The 24,961-nt window shown below is 42.1% G+C and overlaps 1 pseudogene; it reads left to right on the top strand.

Annotated features, from left to right (window-relative positions):
• The first annotated feature begins 256 nt into the window (after window positions 1-256).
• On the top strand, window positions 257-7,861 carry LOC118665708 (annotated as a pseudogene).
• Window positions 7,862-24,961: the final 17,100 nt, after the last annotated feature.

Here is a 24,961-nt window from a genome sequence, read left to right as displayed (position 1 = left end):
CCTCAGCTCCAACTCAGCCTCCACTGTTATTAAAAATAAAAATCCTAGAGCAGCCCTCATCATATCTACTTTGCTGGCTGGCTATTTGGAATTTTGAAGGATAATTTTTTTTTTCTAACCTCCCATGCAGCTGTAAATTCCACCACTTCAAACCCACCCACCAAGGACCCTGAATCTGTCCATCCCAGTCGAAGCAGGACCTTCTGGCTGGGTCCCCCTGATTTGGGCTGACTTTGTGCCTCCTAACAACCTTAGCATGGTGTCTTATCTTAAGCAACCACCTTACCCAGTCAATGGACTGAGTCTGACCACTTTGGGCATGGATTTGCTGCACCCCTCGGTGGGCTACCCGGGGCCCTGGGCTTCTTGTCCTTCAGCCACCCCCCAGAAACAGTGCCCGGAGATGACAACGTGCACCCAGGCTCAGCTAGATGTGCTGGAAGAACTGTTTGCTAAGACCTGCTACCCAGATATCTTCATGTGGGAGGAGGTGGCACTGAAAATCAACTTGCCTGAGTCCAGGGTGCAGGTAGTGGTTTCAGAATCAAAGAGCTAAGTGCCAAAAAAAAAAAAAAAAAAAAAAGATGGCTGCTGGCAGGATGGAGGTGAGGGATAGGAAGTGAGTGAGGGGATGAAAAGAGAGTGTGTGGATGTGTGTGGTGTGTGTGTGAGTGAGTGAGGGACAGTTAAATCCTGCAGGAGCAGCAGAGGCTGGCAGACCAGGCTCTCTGGGACAGGGAGAGACTACCATCACTGCGGGAACTCCCAGGACTGTGGGACTCGGGCACAGATCCCATGCCATCTTGAAGGGGAGAGTGGCCTCTTCTAGGAACTCATCAGCACCACCACCCAGACAGGCCTGGGACACTGCCCTCAACCCGGCAGCCACTCCAGCCAAAATCCTGCAGCCACACCAGAAGACTCGCAGACCCTGGGATCTCCACCACCAAAGGAACACTGCAGTAAGTGCAGCTCCCCTCCCCAGCGGCAGGCCTCCAACATCGCATTTGCGTGTCTCCAGCACGCAGGTCACCGAAGCACACCACTCCATAGATTTCTCTTGGGAGTCACTGTGGGCCCCAGCTGGGTGCGATTTTTGTACAGACACAGGCGAACTGCCCCCCAGTCGAAATTCTGAATTCCCTCTGCCTGAATAACTGCCCACACACACCCAGCTGCGCAACTTAAGTGCCAGGGCCCTTCAGCACCAGGGTTCCTCAGGGTGCGTCAGAGCTCAGCGCCTGGCAAAGGCACTGCCACGGTTGCTCATTCCCCCTGAGCCAATCTATCCACAGGGCACTTTGGGAAGCCGCAGTGAGGCTCCGCTAGGTCCGATCTTGGACAAATAGGGACGCACTCCCCTGGGCAGTAGAAATTCTGAATTCACCCATCCTGGATACCTGCCCAAAGACACCTCAATTAAGCGTGCCAGGGCCCTTCAGAGTGCTGCAGTGTGCCTGCGCTAGCAAACTCACTGCAGGTGCTCCTGTGTGCCACCACCAGGAACGTGCCCTATCCACCACAGGTGCATCAGCAAAAACTGAGTTTTCCCATCCACAGCTGCAGAACTCTGGACACTACAGTTGCATGCTTTTCCAGCATGCAGGTCTCCAAAGACCACCGCTCCACAGGCAGCCCTGGGGCCCCACTGCGAGCCCCGCTGGACACGCACTTAAACAAGGGTGCATTGCTTGGCTGTAGAAACACTGAATTCCCCACAGACACTGCAATCCAGTGGCTTCACTTCCAGGGCCCTTCAGAGTGTGTCAGTACACCCTGCTGGCAAATACACCACAGGTGCCCCTGTGAACTGCCGCTGGGATTGCGTGTATCCAACCACGGAGGCAGCAGCAAAAGCTGAGTCTGCCCACCCCACAACTACAGAACTCTGGACACCACAGTCACGCCTTTCCAGAACGCAGGCCTCCTGAGCCCCACCACCCCAATAGACGGTTCCTGGGGGCCACTGTGAGTCCCCGCTGGGCACATGTGATTTTAACCAGGGGCACAAGACAGAAAAAATTGGGACACCCCCTCCACGGCTGCTGACTTCTAGACACCTCATTTGCACCTTTCCAACTCACAGGCCTACATCAAGAGAACCAAAATAGCTAAAGTAGGGAGCTACACTAGACTACCAAGCCCAGGAGACCTGAAAGGTCACACCAATAGCACCATACCCAAAAGAAACTGGGTAGCAAAGCAATCGGAGCTACAGTTAAAACATTACAGCAAAACATGGGAAGATAAAAAAGCAATCCACAAAAGAAAGAAAAAGAGGAATCACCAGAAAGGGAGTTAAATGAAATTGAGGCTACTAACTTACCAGAGAAAGAATTCAGAGTAATGGTTATAAGGATGCTCAAATGGCTGGATGACAAATACACACAACTCAATGAGAATTATAAGGAGCTGAATGAGAATGTCACCAACATGAAAAGGAACCAAGAGGAAATGAAGAATGACATAGCTACAATAAAGAACACAATGGAAGGCTTAAACAGCAGACTAGAAGAGGCTGAGGACCGCATCAGTGAATTAGAAGACAAGGTAGGAAAAAACACACAAACACAGGAGCAACTGGAAAAACTTAAAAAGCAAGAGGAGAGCCTAAGGGACCTTTGGGACAATGCAAAACGAAACAACATTTGCTTAATAGGGGTGCCAGAAGGAGAGGAGGAGAAGCAAGGAATAGAAAATCTGTTTGAAGAAATAATGACAGAAAACTTCCCTGATACTGGCAAGAAAAAAACTACACAAGTCCAAGAAGCACATAGACTGCCAAACAAGATGAACCCCAAAAGACCAACACCAAGACACATCAAAATTAATTTGGCAAACACCAACGACAAAGTAAGAATCTTAAAGGCTGCCAGAGAGAGACAGAAAGTTACCTACAAGGGATCTCCTATTAGAATATCAGCTGACTTCTCAACAGAAACACACCAGACAAGAAAGGATTGGAATGAAAAAAAGTGATGCAAAGCAAGGAAATGAATCCAAGAATACTATACCCAGCAAGGCTGTCATTCAAAATTGAAGGTGGAATGAGGAGCTTCACAGACACAAAAGGGCTAAGAGAGTTTATTACCACCAAGCCAGCAATGCAAGAAATGCTAAAGGGACTGCTGTGAAAAGAAGAAACAGAAAGACAAGAAGAAACACAAACATTAAGAATAAAAATGACCACAAACAAGTACTTTTCAATAACAACATTAAATGTAAATGGATTAAATGCTCAATTGAAAGACACAGGGTAGCCGAATGGGTAAGAAAACATGACCCATATATTTGCTGTCTGCAAGAGACCCACCTCAGAACAAAGGATTCACACAGACTGAGAGTGAAGGGATGGAAAAAATTTTTTCAGGCAAATGGAAATGAGAAACAAGCTGGGGTTGTGATACTTATATCTGACAAAATAGACCTCAAAGTAAAGGCCATAACAAGAGATAAGGAAGGCCACTACATAATAATACTAAATGGAGGAATTCAACAAGAAGATATAACTCTGGTAAACATATATGCACCCAATAAAGGAGCACCCAAATATATAAAACAACTTCTGGATGATATCAAGGGAGAGATCAATAGCAATACAGTCATAGTAGGGGACTTTAATACCCCACCGACACCACTGGATAAATCCTCTAAACAAAAAATCAGCAAAGAAACAGGAATCCTAAATGGCTCACTAGATCAGATGGACTTAATTGACATCGTCAGAATATTTCACCCTAAAGTTATAGAATATACATTCTTCTCCAGTGCACATGGAACATTTTCAAAGATAGACCATATATTAGGACACAGGCAAAGTCTCTTCAAATTCAAGAGAATAGAAATCATAACAAGCATCTTCTCAGATCACAATGGCATAAAACTAGAAATCAACTACAATAAAAACATTGGAAAAAAATCAAACACTTGGAGGCTAAATAGCATGCCATTAAACAATGACTGGGTTACCAGAGAGATCAAAGAAGAAATAAAAAGCATCCTGGAAACAAATGACAATGAAAACACAACAATCTAAAATCTATGGGACACAATGAAAGCAGTCCTGAGAGGGAAGTTCATAGCTCTACAGGCCTACCTCAAAAAACAAGAAAAACTGGTAATAAATGATCTAACCCTACAACTCCAAGAGTTAGAAAGAGAGCAACAAGAAAAGCCCACAGTATCCAGAAGGAAGGAAATAATAAAGATCAGAGCAGAAATAAACGACATAGAGAAAACAAAAAAAAACAATACAAAAGATCAATGAAATCAAGAGCTGGTTCTTTGAAAGGATCAAAAAGATTGATGAACCTCTCACCAGGCTCACCAAGAAACAAAGAGAAAGGACCCAAATAAACAAAATCAGAAATGAAAGAAGTAAAGTAACAACAGACCTTACTGATATACAAAGGATTGTCAAAAAATACTACGAACAACTCTACTCCAACAAACTGGACAACCTTGATGAAATGGACACATTCCCAGAAAAATACAAGCTTACAAAACTCAATGAGGACGAATCAAAAAACCTGAATAGGCCAATAACTACTGATGAAATTGAAACAGTAATCAAAAAGCTTCCAGCAAACAAAAGCCCTGGACCAGATGACTTCACAGGGGAGTTTTACCAAACATTCAAAAAAGAACTAAAGCTAATCCTTCTCAGACTATTCCAAAAATTTAAGAGGAAAACACACTTCCAAGCTCTTTCTAGGAAGCCAGCATTACCCTAATCCCAAACCAGAAAAGACACCACAAAGAAAGAGAACTACAGGCCAATATTCCTGATGAACATAGATGCTAAAATCCTCAACAAAATTCTAGCAAACCGGATCCAGCATTACATTAGAAAGATCATACACCATGACCAAGTGGGATTTATTCCAGGAATGCAAGGCTGGTACAATATCCGCAAATCAATAAACGTGATACATCACATAAACAAATTGAGAGGCAAAAATCACATAATCATATCAATTGATGCAGAAAAGGCATTTGACAAAGTCCAACACCCTTTTCTGATAAAAACGCTCAGCAAAGTGGGAAAAGAGGGATCATACCTCAACATAATAAAAGCCTTATATGACAAACCTACAGCCAACATCATACTCAATGGGCAAAAACTAAAACCATTTCTCTTATGAACAGGAACAAGACAGGGATGCCCACTTTCACCACTCCTGTTCGACATAGTACTGGAAGTGCTAGCCAAAGAAATCAGAGAAGAAGAAGAAATAAAAGGCATCCAAATTGGAAAAGAAGAAGTAAAATTGTCATTATTCACAGATGACATTATACTGTACTTAGAAAACCCTAAAGACTTCATCAAAAAATTATTAGATGTAATAAATGAATTTGGCAATGTAGCAGGATACAAAATTAACGCCAAGAAATCTATGGCATTTTTATACACCAATAGTGAACTTACAGAAAGAGAAATTTAAAAAAAAATCCCATTTACCATTGCACCAAAAAAATTAAGATACCTAGGAATAAACTTAACTAAGGAGGTAAAAGACCTTTACCCAGAAAACTACAGGACATTGGAAAAAGAGATAGAGGAAGACATAAAGAGATGGAAGAACATACCATGTTCATGGATTGGTAGAATCAACATCATCAAAATGTCCATACTACCCAAAGCAATCTATAGATTCAATGCACTCCCAATTAAAATACCAATGGCATATTTCATAGTCTAGAAAGAACTCTCCAAAATAAAATAAAAAAATAAAAAAAACCCGAATAGCTGCTGCGAATCTGAGAAAGAACAAAGTAGGAGGGATCTCAATACCAGATATCAAGCTGTATTACAAAGCCACTGTTCTCAAAACTGCCTGGTACTGGCACAAGAACAGACATATAGACCAATGGAATAGAATAGAGAACCCAGAAATTGACCCAAACCACTATGCTCAATTAATATTTGACAGAGGAGGCAAGAACATACAATGGAATCAAGACAGTTTCTTCAATAAATGGTTCTGGGAAATTTGGTCAGAAACATGCAAAAAAATGAAACTAGACCACCAACTTACACCATACACAAAAATAAACTCAAAATGGATAAAAGACTTAAACGTAAGACGGGAAACCATAAAAATATTACAGGAATCCACAAGTAGCAAAATCTCAGATATATGCCAAAGGAATTTCTTCACTGACACAGCTCCTAGGGCAATGGAAACTAAAGGGAAAATAAACAAATGGGACTATATCAAAATAAAAAGCTTCTGCACAGCAAAAGAAACCATCAACAAAACAACAAGAAAACCCACTGCATGGGAGAACATATTTGCCAATGATATCTCTGATAAAGATTCAATTTCCAACATTTACAGGGAACTCATACAACTTAACAAAAGTAATATAAACAACCCAATCAAAAAATGGGCAATGGACCTAAATAGACACTTTTTGAAAGAGGACATACATAAGGCTGAGAGACATAGGAAAACATGCTCAAAGTCACTAATCATCCGAGAGATGCAAATCAAAATGACAATGAGGTACCATCTCACACCTGTCAGAATGTCTACCATCAACAAATCTACAAATGACAAATGCTGGTGAGGATGCAGAGAAAAAAAACCCTTGTTCACTGCTGGTGGGAATGCAAACTGGTGCAGCCACTGTGGAGAACAGTATGAAGTTTCCTCAAAAAACTAAAAATGGAACTTCCATTTGACCCAGTGGTCCCACTTCTTGGAATATATCCCAAGAAACAGAAACACCAATCAGAAAGGATATATGCATCCCTATGTTCATAGCAGCACAATTTACAATAGCTAAAATTTGGAATCAGCCAAAGTGCCCATCAGCAGATGAATGGATTAAAAAAAATGTGGTACATCTACACAATGGAATACTATGCTGCTGTAAAAAGAAAGGAACTCCTACCATTTGCAACAGCATGGATGGAGCTGGAGAGCATTACGTTAAGTGAAATAAGTCAGTCAAAGAAAGATAAATATCACATGCTCTCACTCATTTGTGGATTATAATGAACAACATAAACCGATGAACAAAAGCAGATGTAGAGACAGAGAAGCATAGGTCAGATGCTCAAAACTCAGAGGGAAGGTAGGGGAGGGTGTGGGTGAGGGGGAGAGATCAACCAAAGGACTTGTATGCATGCATATAAGCATAAGCAATGGATGTGGACAACAGGGGTGTGAGGGTGAGGGCAGGATTGGGGGGATAAGGTCACATTTGTAATATATTAATCAATAAAGGGAAAATAAATTTTTAAAAAAGAGCTAAGTGCCACCATCAGCAGCAACAACAACAGAATGGAGGTCAAAACAAAGTGAGGTGCAAAAAAAAAGATACCTCCAGCTCAGGAAGTGAGTTCAGAGAGTGGAACAAATAGCCAATTCACTCCCCCTCTAGCACTGCAGTGCCGGCCATTTCCAGCAGCAGTGCTCCTGTGTCTATCTGGAGCCCAGCCTTTATCTCCCCACTGTCAGATCCCTTGTCCACCTCCTCTTCCTGCATGCAGAGGTCCTATCCCATGACCTACTAGTATACTCAGGTTTCAGGTTATAGTCAAGGATATGGTGGTTCAACTTCCTACTTTGGGGGCATGGACTATGGATCTTATTTGACCCCTATGTATCACCAGCTTCCGAGACCAGCGGCCACACTCAGCCTTATGGGTACCAATGCAATCACCAGCCATCTCAGTCAGTTCCCAGCTTCTCTTTTCACCCAGGGATATAGATCTTCAAGCTTAGGTTTTAACTTAACCACTGATTTCTTGGATTACAAGGACCAAACTGCCTCTTAGAAGCTTAACTTCAATGCTGACTGCTTGGATTATAAAGATCAGACATCCTTGTGGAAATGCCAGGTTTTGTGAAGACCTGTAGAACCTCTTTTTGTGGGTGATTTTTAAATATACTGGGCTGGACATTCCAGTTTTAGCCAGGTATTAGTTAAAAGAGTTAGATGAAATGATACTCAGACTCATCTTCTGATCAATGTTCCAGGAGGCATAGAAGGAAATAAGAAGGTCCTTAGAGGGTCCCACTGACCAAGAACCTAAAATGGACAAACCAATCTAAGATCCTGTCATAGTTTTCGATCATTGGTTTTCTTGGTTCTCAAAGTGATCAAAAGCATTTTAGCCTTGTGCAACCAAACACCACCAAAATAAGCAAAACTAAATTGTGAAGTAAAGGAGGGAAGGACATAGCCTTCTTAAGCAGAGGTGTTCCAGTGGTTTAGCCAGTCCTTGGTTGAATCTTAGGAATGGACCGTGTCTCCAGCTCACTGACATTTCATGACCAACTGTTAGTTGGCACTGAAAACCTTTTCAGGGCTGTGTGAATTGTGCGACTGATTGTCCTAGATGCACTACTTTATTTAAAAAATAATATAAGGAGCAATATGTAGTCTAAGAGACAATCAGTGTGTGTCTTATATAAATGGTACATCCGAGGTTTTAAATCTGTGCTAGGCTTCAAAACTGTGATCTCCTGTTATTGTATGCAACCTTGAACTCCACCTCTACAGGGGTTCTTCTGTGATTAAATAGGTTATAATTATAAGCAAAATTCAAAGCAACTGAATATTTATCTTAAAAGATTACCTTTGGCTGGAAGGGAGCTGTACTGAAATTTTACAAAATGTTTGGACAACAAGAGTGAGAGAACATAAATGAAAGGACACTAATTCATCTGTAATTTACTGTTGGTAAGCCTAGCAGTAAAGAGACATTGGCCAATTGCTCTGACCCTGATGAACTTATAAACTGAGATCAATGTTAACTGGAAAAGTTATATATGCATAAACTTTTTCTTCCTGGACTTGGCAGATATGTATAATTACATTAAAATGGTTCTAACATACACACACACACACACACATACATGCACACACGCAAAAGATTTCATAGCTGTCATTCAAAGAATATTAGAGATCTAAGGTATATTCTCAAAGTGCAAGCACAAACTGAGCTCATCTCGAGGCCATTTCAGTACCCTCTTCTCTGCTAGATGTCCATCAATAGTATCTATTTCTTTCTCAGCATATTTCAGTTTTCAGTCCTTTGAAATATGTAGCCATTAATTGGAGAAAGTTGATTATGACAAAGAAGGTATCTCTTGATATCTTCTTTAACATAAATATAATGTGTATATGTTATATGATCCAATTTTGTCACATGCACACACACACAATTCAGGGAACAAATTATATATATAAAAGCCTAAACAACCATTACGACCGAACAACCAGAATGACCAGAATGACTGGTCACTATGATGTGCACTGACCACCAGGGGGCAGACACTTAATACAGGAGCTTCCCCCTGGTGGTTAGTGCACTCCCACAGTGGGAGTGCCGCTTAGCCAGAAGGCAGGCTCATGGCTGGCAAGGGAGCTGCGGTGGCAGTAGGCGCAGCAGGGCCCGGATGAGTGGGAGTGGTGCAGAGTCTGCCACAGCTCAGGCTCCTCCCTGGCCACCTGACACTTTGGCACTGCTACATCCCTTGGGGGATGTCTGACTGCCGGTTTCGGCCCGATCCCCACAGGCCATCTTCCTTCCAGGCATCCCGGATTGCGAGAGGGTGCAGGCCGAGCTGAGGGACCCCACCCATGCATGAATCCATGCACCAGGCCTCTAGTGAAATTATATACACCAAACATTAGCTGATATCTCTAGATGCTGGGATTACAGAAGATTCTTATATTTTTCTTTATGGTTATCTTTATTTTGACAATGAATGAAAACAATAAGTATTACATATTATAAATTAAACCGCAAGCAATTTGCCTTTATACATAGAAGGCCCCCAGGAGGAAAGGGCTTATATTAGAAACAAACAAGCAGAACAAAAAGTTCATGTTATAGTTATATGATTTCAAGAGGAATAACTTAGAAGTTTTCATAATGAATTACTAGTTCTAAAGGTGAAAACAAGTTCTGATAGATTTCAAATTAGTTTAGTTTTCACTGAGGCTTTCAATGTCCCCATTCAGTGTTTCAATGTGTGTTTTGTCTATGACTAACGCTATTTCCAGATGCTTTGGGAGGTAAAAAATTGCTTTAAGGCAGTGTTATCACATTTTATTTTCATATGTGGAAACAAACAATATTTTATTGTGCCCTTCTTTTATACATATATACATGCTCTTTTTTTGATATATTTTTCTACTTCCTCTTATGCCTTTGTGCAAGTTAGATCTTTTTTTATTTAATGTTTTTTGATCTCTCTCCAAAAGCTTTATGATAGCTGAGTTTTAAGTGGTTGCTTCAGGCTACAGAAGTCAAAGATGAAATTGAATTATGCTTCCAGGCTTGGAATACAAAAATCAAGAAAAATTTCATTCATTATGATTAATTAATCCAGAAGCACAGTGGTAGTATTATGATTATATTGTATCTGGAATTTGGAATATTTTCAGCTGACATTTACATGGTAAAGGAGAAAAAGGAATGATAACTCTATGCCTGACAAACTGTTCCTTAGTAGACAGGCTGGAGGCTGGGGAGAAAGTGAGTAAGAAAGAAAAGAATAAACAAGAGACCAAGGGGAAGAAAAGATGTTATATGTTCCATATAGGGGTTTAGGTTTTTTGAGATTCCTCACATTATTGATTATCTCCTGGAAAATCCCATAATATGTGTGGGATGATAAATGGCTTACAAGTCAGAGTTACCTTCAATACCATTTTTTATATGCCTTGATTTGTCATATGTGGTGTTGTAGTAAAAATTACAATGATAGTGACATATACAAGTGAATAATTAAAATATTTCAGAAATGCCTGCTAGAGAAGAGGCATTGCTAGTAAGATTCACCTACTCAAATCCATTTATATGGACTCCTTTTCTTTGTTGTGATAAACTTCAAATGTAGATCACCTGAGATTTATGTTACTACCTAGTGGACAACTGGTATACCAAAGGGACCAGGATCAAAGATGAGACATACAGGAAAAGACAGTGAGAGGAAGAGAAAGAGGGAGAGAGAGAAGTGGGGAATTGGGAGTGAATTCATTAGCCACCACTGCAATAATCCTATCTAATAAAAGAGAAACATGGTATTTAGCATACGACCGCTACCCTTCCCATTGGCTAATCAGGGTGATATGCAAATTAACTGCCAGCCAAGATGGCAGCCAGCAGCCAGGCAGCTTGAAACTAACATGAGGCTTCCTTGCTTTAGTGACGGAGGACTCCAACGTTCCCCGCCTGCCTTGCCAGCCTCTGAGCTTGCAGTTTAAGAAACATTGTAACAAATACAGAAGCTAAACAAAACCCCAGAAATCAGCTTTCAGCGAGCCAGGATCTCAGAGCTGGAGTTGATACAGAGTTTCGATTATAGAACCTAAACAAACCAGATACCTTCTTTCAGCAGCAGCAGAGGCCTAAGAGCTGGAGCCTCAGAGCTAAAGCTGGCCCAGAATAAAAATAAAAGAAAAAAAAGAGCAGTTGGGAGCTTCCGTCACCCGCCAGCCTGAAAACAGCCCTCAGCCCCTCACCCAGACTGGCCAGGCACCCCAGTGAGGACCCCCACCCTGAAGGGTGTGTGACCAGCTGCAAACAGCCATCATCCCCTCACCCAGGCTGGCCAGGCACCCCAGTGGGGACCCCCACCCTGATCCAGGACACCCTTCAGGGCAAACCAGCTAGCCCCACCCATGCACCAGGCCTCTATCCTATATAGTAAAAGGGTAATATGCCTCCCAGCACCAGGATCAGCGGAGCCGAGAGGCCTCCCGGCACTGGGATCAGTGTGACAGGGGGCAGCGCCCAAACCCCCTGATCGCCCTGCGGCTCTGTTCGTGACAGGGGAGGGCACCCCAACTCCCTGATCGGCCCTGCTCTGTGTGTGACAGGGTGCGGTGCTCCAACCCCCCCCCCCCCCCCACGGGCCCTGCACTGTGTGTGACGGGGTAGAGCCATAACCTCCCCATCGGCCCTGCCCTGAGTGTGAGAGTGGCGGCGCCCCAACTCCCTGATCGGCCCTGCTCTGTTGGTGATAGTGGGTGGCGCCCCAACCCCCTGATCCGCCCTGCCCTGAGTGTGACAGGGTCGGTGCTCCAACTCCCCTATCAGCCCTACTCTGTGAGTGACAGGGGAGAGCCCCTCAACCCCCTGATCGGCCCTACTCTGTGCATGACAGGGGGGAGCTCCCCAACCCCCTGATTGACCCTGCTCTGTGCGTGACAGGGTACGGAGCCCCAACCCCCCTGATGGGCCCTGCTCTGTGCGTGACAGGAGGTGGTGCTGCAACCTCCCCATCGACCCTGCCTTGAGTGTGACAGGGGGTGGTGCCCCAACCCCCCCAATCGGCCCTACCTTGAGCGTGACTGAGGGTGGCATCACAACCTCCCAATCTGCCCTGCTCTGTGCATGACAGGGGAAGGCGCCCCAACTCCCCAATCGGCCCTGCTCTGAGCCCGACCAGGGGCTGCACCTAGGGATTGGGCCTGCCCTCTGCCACGCGGGAGCAGGCCTAAGCCAGCAGGGCGTTATCTCTGAGAGGGCACAGGCCGGGCTGAGGGAACCCCCCTCCCCCCCGAGTGCACAACTTTTTGTGCACCGGGCCTCTAGTCTATATATATAAAAGCCTAAGTGACCCAATGACCCAACAACTGGTGGACCAGTCACTATGATGCACACTGACCACCAGCAGGTAGATGCTCAATGCAGGAGCTGCCCCCTGGTGGTCAGTGCTCTCCCACAGGGGGAGTGCTGCTCAGCTGACTGTCAGGCACCAGACACTAGGCTTATGGCTGGCAAGCACACCTGTGGTAGTGGGAGCCTCTCCCGCCTCTGCGGCAGCACTACCAAGTGGCAGCGGCAACAGGCGCAGCAGGACCAGGATGAGCAGGAGTGGCGGGTTGGTGGCCCCAGCTCGGGCTCCTCCCTGGCTGCCTGCCACTTTGGCACTGCTACATCCCCTGAGGGGTCCCGGATTGCGAAAGGGGATTGCGAGAGGGCGCAGGCCAGGCTGAGGGACCCCACCGGTGCACAAATCTGTGTACCAGGCCTCTAGTACCAAATAATAAACAATCACAAAATCTCAGTGGCATACAACAATAAGCACGTACTTACGCACATCTGTGGATCAGCCCTGCTCTTCTCTAGGCTTTCTCACACATATGCAAATGAGGAGGGAAGTCAGATGCCCCTGCCTGGCTGAGATCACCTGGGCTTCTCTTCCTGATGCAGCCAGGATGCTCTGCTCAATCAGCTTTTCTCATGGCCAAGACAGAGGCCCAAGAGAGAGCAAACTCCGCTGCACCAACATGCTTTAACCCTAAGTGTCCATGACAGGTGTAAGCATCCAGCTGGTCAAAGGAGGTCATATAGCCTGGGCATTGGGGGCCAGGGGAGTAGGAGATCCTGGAGAGAGTAAAGAACTGTAATCAGTAACACCATCATCACTGGAGGTGCAAGGGGAAGGGAAAGTGAGAGAGAGAGAGACCTAGAAATGAAGAATTTCCTTCAATCATCCCCAAACCCTGGCCAAGCAAATGAGGAATTCACATTGGTAATGGTTTCAGCCCTTGGTAACTTTGGGGAACACAATATGTTGTGGGTCACAATCCCACCTTTGGCAGCAACTTTATTTCCAGTGTCTTGGCATGAAGTTTTTCCTGAGCAGTATGGGAGAAAGTTTCTTTTCTGGGGGCCTGTGAATTAAGTTTAAATAACATTGTCATTGTGACAGCTCAGGGGCCTTACAGATGCAAACATCAGGTAAGGCAGGTAGGTGTAAGTCAGGCTGCTCTCTGAAATGTGCTGTGCGTAAGTGCTATATATGGATGAAGATCCAAAATACACTTCCTATATAAAAAAAGCTAGTTAAAGAACACTCTAATTATTAAAGCATGTAAAGGAACACTTCCAGAAGAAAGGCCTACATATATGGTCCCTATATTCATTTGTGTGATGTAATGCAAAGGAAACCCTTTATACTCCTAAAGAACTTCACTTTCTATACCTGTAAAATTAGATATTTAAAACATGTAGCAAAATTTACCTATGTAACTGAAAGATCTATAATTTTGACAAAACCAAGTATGTTTTACTTTTAGGGTTTTACAAAAGCTTTATGGCATAAGTGTTCATTCCAAAATACTTGAGGCAAGGATCAGACCAGTGCACTGGAACAAACAATTGATATATTTTGTTTTCCTGGCACTTTGTCCTTTGGACATCTACTGCTTCTCTACTTTAGGAGTTTCTGGGAAAGGTCAATCATGGGGCCATGCCCTCCCATGACTACCACCATGGCTGAAGCGGCCATTTGACCTTAACTGGGGCAATGAGACCCTCCCCTCTGTAAATTTGTATCTCTAGCAGTGTACCGATGTCATCAAGAATACAGGAGTAATAAAATTTGTCATAAGAATCCAAATTTTACAAGGAATCAAAGAGATTTTCTTATAATAATTTTTGTCTGATACTCATATAGCAAACAGTGTTTTAGTTGAAATGTTGATTTTAAAATATATTTGGAAGGATAAAAACTAGGAAAAGTCAAGATACTCCTGAAGTACTAGTAGAATAAGATATCAATTTATTCTAAAGCAATGATAAAGAAGGTAAAGTAATGGTGTTACTTTGGGGAAACCAACAGAACAGAATGGAATATCCAGGTAGAGATTCACTTCATGTATAACTGGGCTGGCAATCAGGACCAGTGAGGAAAGAGTGGACTAGTCTCTTCGATATGCTGATAAAACTAGTTATGGGAAGAAAAAAAAAAAAGCCCATTGCACTTTATTGTCACACACACACACACACACACACACACACACACACACCCCAAAATGGTTTAGTGATGTAGCTATGAATGGCAAAACTTCAAAATTTTAAGACTTTGAGAAGAAAATATAGTTTTAAGGCTTTTGGGTAGGGTTGCATAGGGAAGACATTCTTAAAAAAGAAAACAAACAAAACAACAACAACAAAAGATTGGCCTTGTCTTTGACTGCAGTTAGTTCCTGAAAGACAAAGTTACAGTTAGATAAAAGTCAGATGCCTCTGAGATTGGTCCGTCCTGATACTGCGCATATGACCACAGAGTCACATCCAAATGACTGGGACATAAAAGGAACAGAGTTAAGAACTAAAAGGTGTTGTGTAGAGCAGGTGTGAGAGTGCAGGTGACCAGGTGAGTGGCATATAAGGATGATCTTTTAGTATTCCAGAAGAAAGCAGGAGGGATGGGCAGATAAAATTCAACGCAGATTCTCAGCACATCCGATCTCATTGTAATGTCTTGTTATTTCCATTTTCTATTAGATTATCCATAGTGATAGGATAAAATAAAGTAAATCTTTATTGCTTTACTTATTATCTAATCTAATAAAATAAAAACATGCAAATTGACCATACCTTTGCTATGCCACAAGCCATGCCCACCAGCCAATCAGAGCGACTATATGCAAATTAACCCAACCAAGATGGCAGCCAGCAGCCATGGAGCTGGAGCAAGCAGGAGGCTTGGTTGCCCTGGTGATGGAGGAAGCCAAGCTTCCTGCCTGCCCTAGCCAGCTCTGGCCTCCGCTGAAGGCAATAAAGTTTCAATTACAGAAGATAAATAAACCCCAGATACCTGCTTCCAGCCAGCCTCCACTGGGAGCTTGGATGGCTGGAGGCCATAGCCAGCCTGCAAACAGCCATCAGCCCCTCACCCAGACTGGCCAGGCACCCCAGCAGGACCCCTCTCCCTGAAGGGGGTGTGGCCACTCTGAAAACGGCCTTCAGCCCCTCACCCAGGCTGGCCAGGCACCCCAGCGGGACCCCCACCCTGATCCGGGACACCCTTCAGGGCAAACGAGCCGGCCCATACCCATGCACCAGGCCTCTATCATCATATATAATAAAAGGGTAATATGCAAATTGACCCTAACATCAGAATGACTGGGAATGACTGGTCACTATGACATACACTGACCACCAGGGGGCAGACGCTCAATGTAGGAGCTGCCCCCTGGTGGTCAGTGCGCTCCCACAGGGGGAGCTCTGCTCAGTCACAAGCCAGGCTGATGGCTGCCAGTACAGCAGTGGTGGTGGGAGCCTCTCCCGCCTCCTCAGCAGCACTAAGGATGTCCGACTGCAGCTTAGGCCTGCTCCCCGCTGGCAAATGGACATCCCCCGAGGGCTCCCTGACTGCCAGAGGGATGTCTGACTGCCAGCTTAGGCCCAATCCCCTGAGGAGCGGGCCTACGCCAGCAGGTGGTTATCCCCCGAGTGGTCCCAGACTGCAAGAGGGCACAGGCTGGGCAGAGGGACCACCCCCACCCCAGTGCACAAATTTTTGTGCACCGGGCCTCTAGTACCAAATTAAACCACAAGCAATAATGTGTATATGGACCATGTTATTTTGTCTTACTCCTTGGATACTCCAAGTATCCTGCTAGTAAATTATATTAAATGAAAACCTTTTTAGAAGACATAATATCTCTAGTCCCCATATATGCATTTAAAACACAGGACAGTATTGATTTTTTTTTAAATCACTGAGAGTTTGTATTTTAATATAAGTTGTTTTCAAATGTAATAGACTTATCAAAAGGCTCTATGGATATGGTAAAGGCCTAGGGGGGAAAATGGTGAAAAATTCTTTCCCAGGAATTAAAGGACTGTTAAAATTGGGATGGAGGTGAAACATAGAAATTGAGAAATAAAATGATTAAGTTCTCAGCTAGAATTCATAAGCCAGAATAGCAAAAACCAAGTATTTGAAGTGGAAAAAGTCCTCATTTTTATACTACAGCAAAAATTCTTCTGAAGAAAAAGAGACCATTTTAATAAAATGGAGGTCTATCATAATATCAGTTTAGAAATGGGATAACTGATAAAATAATGTTAGCATTTTTTTAAATGTATTTCTTAAAACAATGAACAATACCCCCCCCCCCCATAGACTAATACCTTTGAACAAGAATAGGTATTTTACTTTTTATTTAACATTTTTAAGAAGCTAGGGGAGAACTTTCTATAAGATCTCTTGACATATTAAATAAAAATCTCTTGAAAGGAGGCACCTAATAACCTTAGCCAATGGTTCCAGTGATTAGTGTTGAGACCTTGGACACATCTCCCAACTTTCTTACATTTTGATTGTCTTGTCTGGAAAATGAGGGCATTGTACTACGTGATATTGAAAACAAAACTAAACATCCAGACGAGCAGAAAAGCAGGCGTTAAGTCCCAGACTCTGAGTATAATAGGAGGCCAGAGAGGAAATGTTAACAAGAGCTCAACAGGGAGTCACTTTTAAGAGAGGCTGAATATCGAGCAAGCCAGAAAGATAGGCAGCATCCAAGACAGGAAAACATTTACTAAAGTTAGTGGAGGCCGAGGTGGAGACTGAATCACAGGAACAAGGTAAAACTCCGGGTTACAGAGCAGGGGCCTAAGAACTAACTAGGCTGCTTTCCCTGAAATGATACATAGGCTGCTGAGTGGGGAGTCAGTGCTCCTTCAAGCACTCATATCCCTAGCCTAAAATTGGTGTTTGGGATTAGGAGAGCCTGGTCCTGGAGATGGGGACAAGGAACTCTAGAGGGAAGTGAGAGTAGAAACTGGGGAATCAGAATCCAGCCAAATAGCACTGTGGTTTTTAAGGCAGTAAGCTTCTCCCTGAAAAATAAGCAACAGAAGAAGAGAGATTTCATTAGCACTTTCATAGAACCAGAAAACATAGTCCTACATAGGCTGCATGGCTGTCAGCCCAGAAACTTCACTCTAAATCATTTGGAAAATCATGTTTGTCAACAGGAAATTAAAATGCCTTTAATGGTAGTTGCTTAAATGTCATCTCACATTTTCACCACAGCCTCCTTTCCTGGAGAGAAAATTTCAAATTTGTCATTATCCTCTCTTAGAAGTGGCTCAGGGCAGTTGTTGTATGAAACATAAACCAAAGCACAACAATCGACTTCCGAATGGGATGCCAGTACTGTGTACACGGAAGCAGCATGTAAACCACAAAGGGAGGCGGGTAGCAGCATATTTGTCAGATGGCCAGTAAAAGACAATATCTGAATTCCCATAATGAGATCAGCCTTTGGAATATTTTATGTTTTCCAAATCAGACCTGGGGTTTTCTGGAATGATGAACAGTAACACCCGAAGCAGCAAAGTCTTAATCAGTACCACTTAAAAATTTGTAACTGAAAATTACTCAGGTCGCCCTGTTGAGGCTTAAGAACATGATTATGTGATAGTGTAGCTCATTTCACCCATAGAAAAATCCCTGGGAAGTTAAGGGTCCTATTGAGCCATTTGTATTTTAAAATTGTTTATTTAGATTCGACTTTTTTATACTTGGTTTATATGCCATTGCTACTATGTGAGTTAATTTCTATATCTTCCTGCCTGGTTTTCAATACAATATAGTGGAGGGGAAAGAATGTTGGATTGTATCTCATCTTTGCTGTGCACTTGCTGAGAGCCACTGAGTCAGGCTTCTGAACTTTCTGAGACTCTTTCCCTTCTATAAGCAAAGATGATCGTGCCCATGCCCACTTCATGGTATGGCCAGTCTTGTCATGAAGAATAATCAGAGGGAAACAGTACGCAAGGCCTGGTACTCCTCAAATGTTAGTTTCCTTTGTCTACAATTGGCCCCACCCTACCTACTTAACCATGCTTCCTATTCACTTACACCTACAACTTTCACTCCAGCAAGGCAAGTTGCTGGGTTATGTTACTGTGGCCCCATGCACCTTACCTAATTTTTACTCATCTTCTAAGTCTTAAAGGTAAATATATTACCCAGCTGGTGTAGCAACATATTTATCTTTGAACATCGACCTATGAACCAGGAGGTCATGATTTGATTCCTGGTCAGGGCACATGCCCGGATTATAGGCTCAATCCCCAGTATGGTGCGTGCAGGAGGCAGCCAATCAATGATTCTCTCCATCATCGATGTTTCTATCTCTCTCTCCCTCTCCCTTCCTCTCTAAAATCAATAAAAAATATATTTAAAAAATAAAAGGCAAATATGTCTACACATAAGCATCAACAAAATGGAAATGGATCATGTTATTTTGTTTTACTCCTACTTCTTACATCTCTTCTTGGCTACGTATTTATGTAGATAGTCATTCTTAACTTGTAGGTATCATGGCTAATGCATAAAATAGTCTTACTGAAGTTCATCTATGTAACATTTATTTTCAATTCTACAAATATTTACTGTTTACTTACTATGCAGAGGATATAAAGTTGAGAAAAATCAATCTTTTCCCTCATGGGCCTATTATTCCCTTAGGAAGAAATTTGAGTGATGATGCGTGTTGTATTTTTTAGTCAGCTTAGATAGTTATTATGAAGTACCCTGCTTCTCTATATTTGGTGAAATTCAGGCTATAGATAGTCTTGTGCTTGTATTTTCTGAATGGTAAGATGAAACAATGTAGTAACTGCTTTAAATAATATGATATGTGATGAATTTTAAACCAGATGCAATAATTTTCATCTAGGCTTATTTGAAATTCATTTTAAGGCAAAAATGGTTTTTTGTTTGCCAACAAATTATGGCTTGATAGTTTGATTCATTAGGAGTTAAGCAAAGGGCTTACTGGTAAGGGTGTATAACCAGAACACAATCTCAAAAGATGAGTTACATTTATCTATCAAATGAAAAATATATTTCTGTACTGGAATACATGTCAATCCATGTAATTCTTGACCTTCAGTCAATGGAAGGTAAATTTGGTTAACTTATGTTTGAATGTATTTTGCCAGTTCTGTTCACATGATTTATAACTGAACTCAAAGCTAGTACTTTTGTTTATAAATTGTAGGCTGGAAGCTAATTCTGTCCTCTAATAGAACATTCTCCTAGTGCACTATTTTATTTTCTTAGAAAATAAAAAGGAAGGAATGACATACTTCCTGGAAATATTTAGTGTGGACAGGTATGGTAGGGAATTTTTATTAATTTATTCTTCTAATACTCTCCTTGTGTTAGAGAAAGTGGCTTATGGGTGATAGTCTTAGGCCCTTACAGTGGCCCATCTATCTGAAAGCTTGCTGAGCATGATCACAGATCACAAGTTTGGGCTTGAGTTTTCCCAAGCTGGCTGTAGAGACAACTTGTCTAGGCTCCCAGTGAACAGCGACAGCCCACAGAGAATGTGTGTTTACCCAGACCTTTTCCATGGTTTACTTCTAAAAATTGGTTCAACCACATGGGAATTTAGTTAGACTCTTAGAATTATAATCTTTGACTGGCACGTAACCCAAACTATTTTTATAGGATTTGGAAATCAGATTGGAGCTTTAAAAATTAGGGGAAATAGTAAGAGTCCAACTCCAAAGCTATTTCAAGTGTATCCACAATCCATCTTTTAAATCATGGGTCCCATCACCAAATCATCATGTTTACTAAATACAACAATAGGAAGCAGAATTTTAATGAGACATAGTAAAAGATAATTTTTCAGTCCTATGCATCTCACTTGGGAGATAAATGTATGTGAAAACTTACTTTGTGCATGATCCCTATTTAACTAGACATATTCCATCTAGATACTTAGGAGAATGAATTTTTGTACCATAAGATCAATTTTATATTATGCACCTGTGGTGTTTCATTCATGAACAAAGATCAGGCTATGGTTGATAAATTGAAGTGTAAGGTTGATAAATAAACTCTACCTTTAGGAATCTCCAAGCTATTATATCTGCATTTCTGAGTGCAAGAAAGGATTAAGATTGATGCTTTATTTGAAAATGAATTGTTTTTCTTGTTAAGAATAACCAGTTGCTAATAGAAAGAAAAAGCTTATCCATAGTAGAAAGCTAGCAAACAACTTACTATGCCATGAAGAACTTGCCTTTTCTAGTTCTCACATTCAGTAGCTGAATGCAGATCATTGCCATATACAAGTATTTACCAATTTTAAAAGGTCTTGGCCCATCATAGCTAGTGTTAGATTTGGAATATAGCTTTTGTTGCCAAGGTGACAAACACTTATAAATATAACACATCTTCTAATGTGCTTTTAACTTGTTATTTTTATGGCTTTTAAATCAGATACCATTAGCAAATATATTAGGTAATTTAGCTGAAAGACCATTTTCCTCTAACACTTTTTGTTACATTTCCCCAGGTATTTCAGTAAATGTCTGTTGTGACATTCTACTCCTGCTAGGCTTCCAATGTAAGGGGATACATAAAGTACATCTGGTAAAGATTAACATACATTACCCTGCCTTTTTTGTATTGATCACTGAAAAAATGTATAAAAGAGAGTTAAATTTGTAGTCTCCTTGAAGAGTAATCATTGTTTCCATTGTTATTTTGGGGTCCACACCCCCTCCTCACTCCAAATAACAACCTGGCTTTAAAATTCAATAGCCAGAGGAAAGGGTTTGGGAGACAGCATAATAACTATATATTAATACTTCCCCAAACCTCCACACCTAAATGCTTTCCCTTAGACATCAAAAAAGAAGGCTATGGGGGAAATAATTACAATAGATCATCTGGAGCCCTAGTATTTCCATGAGTCTTAGTTTATTGTTCCAAACAATAAACTAAACAGCCCAGGCAGGGAAGGAATTAGCTCTAAATGTATTCACTGGATTTTGAAAGGAAGGCCTGTGAGGTGGACATATTTGTCACAGCAAAGATAAAATCAGATGGGAGATACTTAGTTTAAGCTCAAATTCGCATTTATTGTTACCTTGTCAAGAATTCTTATTAGAAGATTGTCCATTCATTCATTTATTCTTTTTCTTTCATTCATTTAACCAACAGGCATTTAAGCAGCATCAGTCATGTTCCAAACACTGGAAGAACACAGATGAGCAAGTCCCAGACCTCAAGAAGAATATAACTTCAGGAAAGAGGTAGGTAAAGAAATGAAGTATTACAACACACTGAAAAGTGCTAAGGTAGAGATTACACCAAATCGAGGTCAGAGACAAGTCCCTAGAAAAGGAAACCCTGCAAATTGTGTTTAGAAAATCATGATGGAAAAGAGGAACATATACTTAAATAGCAAAACACTTGATAATTAATATTTTATATGCTAAGTCCAAAATTGCTATATCTTTACTGTGTGATTCTGAATGTTCTTCTGTGCCTCAGTTACTCCCATGTAATGTAGATAATTATCCTTGCCACCCGCATAGCTCATTGAAGATTGTTGATAGGAATAATGGGATATGGGTGGTGAAGCTCTTTGAATTCTTTGGAAAAGAAAGATGCAGTGTAAACACACAGCATCCTTATTATTCCAAGGGGTAGCATTTTGGATAATTACCGTATAATGCTGGACCTTTGTATGTGTGTGGTTTGTTTCTTTATAGAAAGGTAAGTGCTAATGTTGAGTTTCTCTAATAACTTTGGAAGCACTTTTAATCCAGCAGACAAAACATAATAATCTTTAGAGTAAGTTAAATCCCTTTGTATTTGAATAGATTTTGTTATTTACCAAGGTCTTAGGCATTTTACCACAATCATGCAAAGCAGTGCCCAGCAAGCCCAGGTCTCTCAGTGAGTATCTGAAAGGCACTGCTGCGAACAGGCCAAAAACTTTCTTACAACCAACACAGTTCTGTGTGTGTGTGTGTTGTGTGTGTGTGTGTGAGCCTGAGCCTCGGGCTTGCCAGAAAGAGCTGGGAACGAGCTGAGACTGGCTAGCATACCTGAGGCAGCTGCTACACCGTGGCGCCTGGATTCTTCTCTCAGACTCCAGGCTGGCTCCCCTTCTCCTCCCCTTCTCCTCCCCTTCCCCCTCCCCTTAGCGCGGGCCGGCCCCCCCCCCCCCCCCCCCCCCCCCCCCCCCCCCGTCCCTGCCTCCTCCTCCTTTCCCTCCTTTTTATAGTCTGTAAATCTGGATCTCTCATTGTCTTTCTTCCTCCTGTGACTGCTGAGAGACTCCATGGTCTGAGATTGTGCCCTAGTCCTGCTGCCAGTCATTCTGAGACTGTCTGGCTGGAGGAAGAACCCACACTAGTTAGGGCTTGAAGTCTCAGAGAAAAAGGACCCTCGGAAGCCTTATCTGTTTTATTTTTCTTTTCACCCATTCATTCTTTTTTTGTTCCTCCTTCCCACTTTCCCTCCCTCCCTTACCCCTGTCCTTTCCTCCTCCTCCTCCTCCTCCTCCTCCTCCTCCTCCTCCTCCTCCTCCTCCTCCTCCTCCTCCTCCTCCTCCTCTTCTCCTCCTCCTTGTTATTCTCCCCACCCCCACCCCCTCACTGTCTCTCTCTCATTCTTACCTTGATTTTCGTGCTGGAGATTAGCTACGAATTACATGGCAACCAAGGAAACTGACAGTTCAAGGCAGATCTGCTCTTAGGTCCTGAAACTTGCTTTGGGCTATCTTAACCAGACATTATTTATCAACTTTCCCTGGGATTTGCCAAGGCAGTCCAGCCATTCATTAATAAAGGAAGCAGGCTGCATTAAGAAGCCTGTATTAATCCCTCTTCTCCCCCTAGAAGTAGTGCTGCTCAGAAGGCTTCCTCCAGGAGATACCAACGAGCAGTGAGGTTACATAATAAATAGCCAAATAGCTGCAAGAATTTTTAAAAAGCTATTCAAGAAACCTTCCTTAGTTTCATATGGCGTCTCATGATTTGAGGCTGTCACTGGACTTGGACAGAACTAGTATAGCCAACCAGAATTAATTTTCCTAGGGAAAAATGCCAATGCTAAATGAGCATGGGAAAGGCAAAGAACCCTAGACCCCTGGAGGCCCCAGGGCCCTTGACAAGGGTAGAAGGTATGTATCACCAATATAAAGACCAATGATATTAATCCTAAGAGATGATCTCTGGTTACATTTCATGGACTTGGGACCAACCCACTGACAGAAAAGAGCAATTACTTATAGTCATATATTTTTTTAATTTGACAAAGATCCCAATCATGGTAGATTAGGTAAATTTAATATCTCAATTAATAAGCCTTCTACAATAGTAACATGTCAACTTTGGTTCAAGAAATCCACTCCAGTTGATAGTCATTCAGGAAATGTCTTTCATGCCCACATATTAAATTTAATCTGCCACCCCTGTTTTATAAGACTTTGTATTCATCTGCTGAAGAAAAAATGCTTATTTTATCATTCCAACTTAACAGCTTGCTTAGCAAAGCTGATAGGTAGGAGTTTAGAAGATATTCATTGAATGCCTATTTTGTATGTTTACAAAAGAGGTAGATTTAAGGGAGTTACCCAAAAGCAATATGTTTTTTGTCCCACTGTTATCCTATTGGTCTTCTTTTCATTCAGCAGATTTATCTGTCATGAAGAATTTAAATTTCATATTTTCCCCTGTCAGTTGTGAAAAGGCCTGTCAGCTGGGGCTTACACTACAGTTTGCCAAAGGCCTATAGCACACAATGACAATACAATCTTATATTTGTGCTCCAGTCTCCGGATAATCCCCCACTCTCCTCCTCTGCAGCCCAGTTATGATCAGGCTTAAGTTGCATATTCTGTATTTAGCCAGATTTTGCTGATAAATGCTATCAACAAGACTGAAATGAAATACAGCAGGTTTAGCTCTTATTACCTGTGTAGAACATGCCTTGGGAGTTGTGTGTGATATGGAGACGGTAGCTATATAAAACCATTTAATTTACAGACATTAAATAAAGGAATGTTAATGGTATTGACTTTATCTGTTGATTGTTCTGAGGTCCTTTATTCATGCATCTGAAAATATAGACCTTTGATTAACATTCTAGGAGATGTACCAGAGATACTGGACCATTTCCCATACGGTTTCCAGTGGGGATGTAATTTTTAGAGAAAACTTTGCAGTCTTAACATTATTTGATACCTTAAAATAGAAGATACTTTGTTTTGCCATTTTTGTTCTGAGTTCAGAAATACCCCTAATCTAAGAAAGATTTCTATCTCCTACATCCATACAGAAACTACCACATTCTCATTAAATGAAAATCATATAAATGGTTGCAAATCATTCTCTTTATAATCTACTGGGTCTGCAGCACAT

This window comes from Myotis myotis, unplaced genomic scaffold (assembly GCF_014108235.1).
Source record: "Myotis myotis isolate mMyoMyo1 unplaced genomic scaffold, mMyoMyo1.p scaffold_m19_p_11, whole genome shotgun sequence".
Taxonomy (NCBI): Eukaryota; Metazoa; Chordata; class Mammalia; order Chiroptera; family Vespertilionidae; genus Myotis; species Myotis myotis.
Note: the sequence above shows the minus strand (reverse complement) of the source record. Positions and strands in the feature narration are given on the sequence as shown.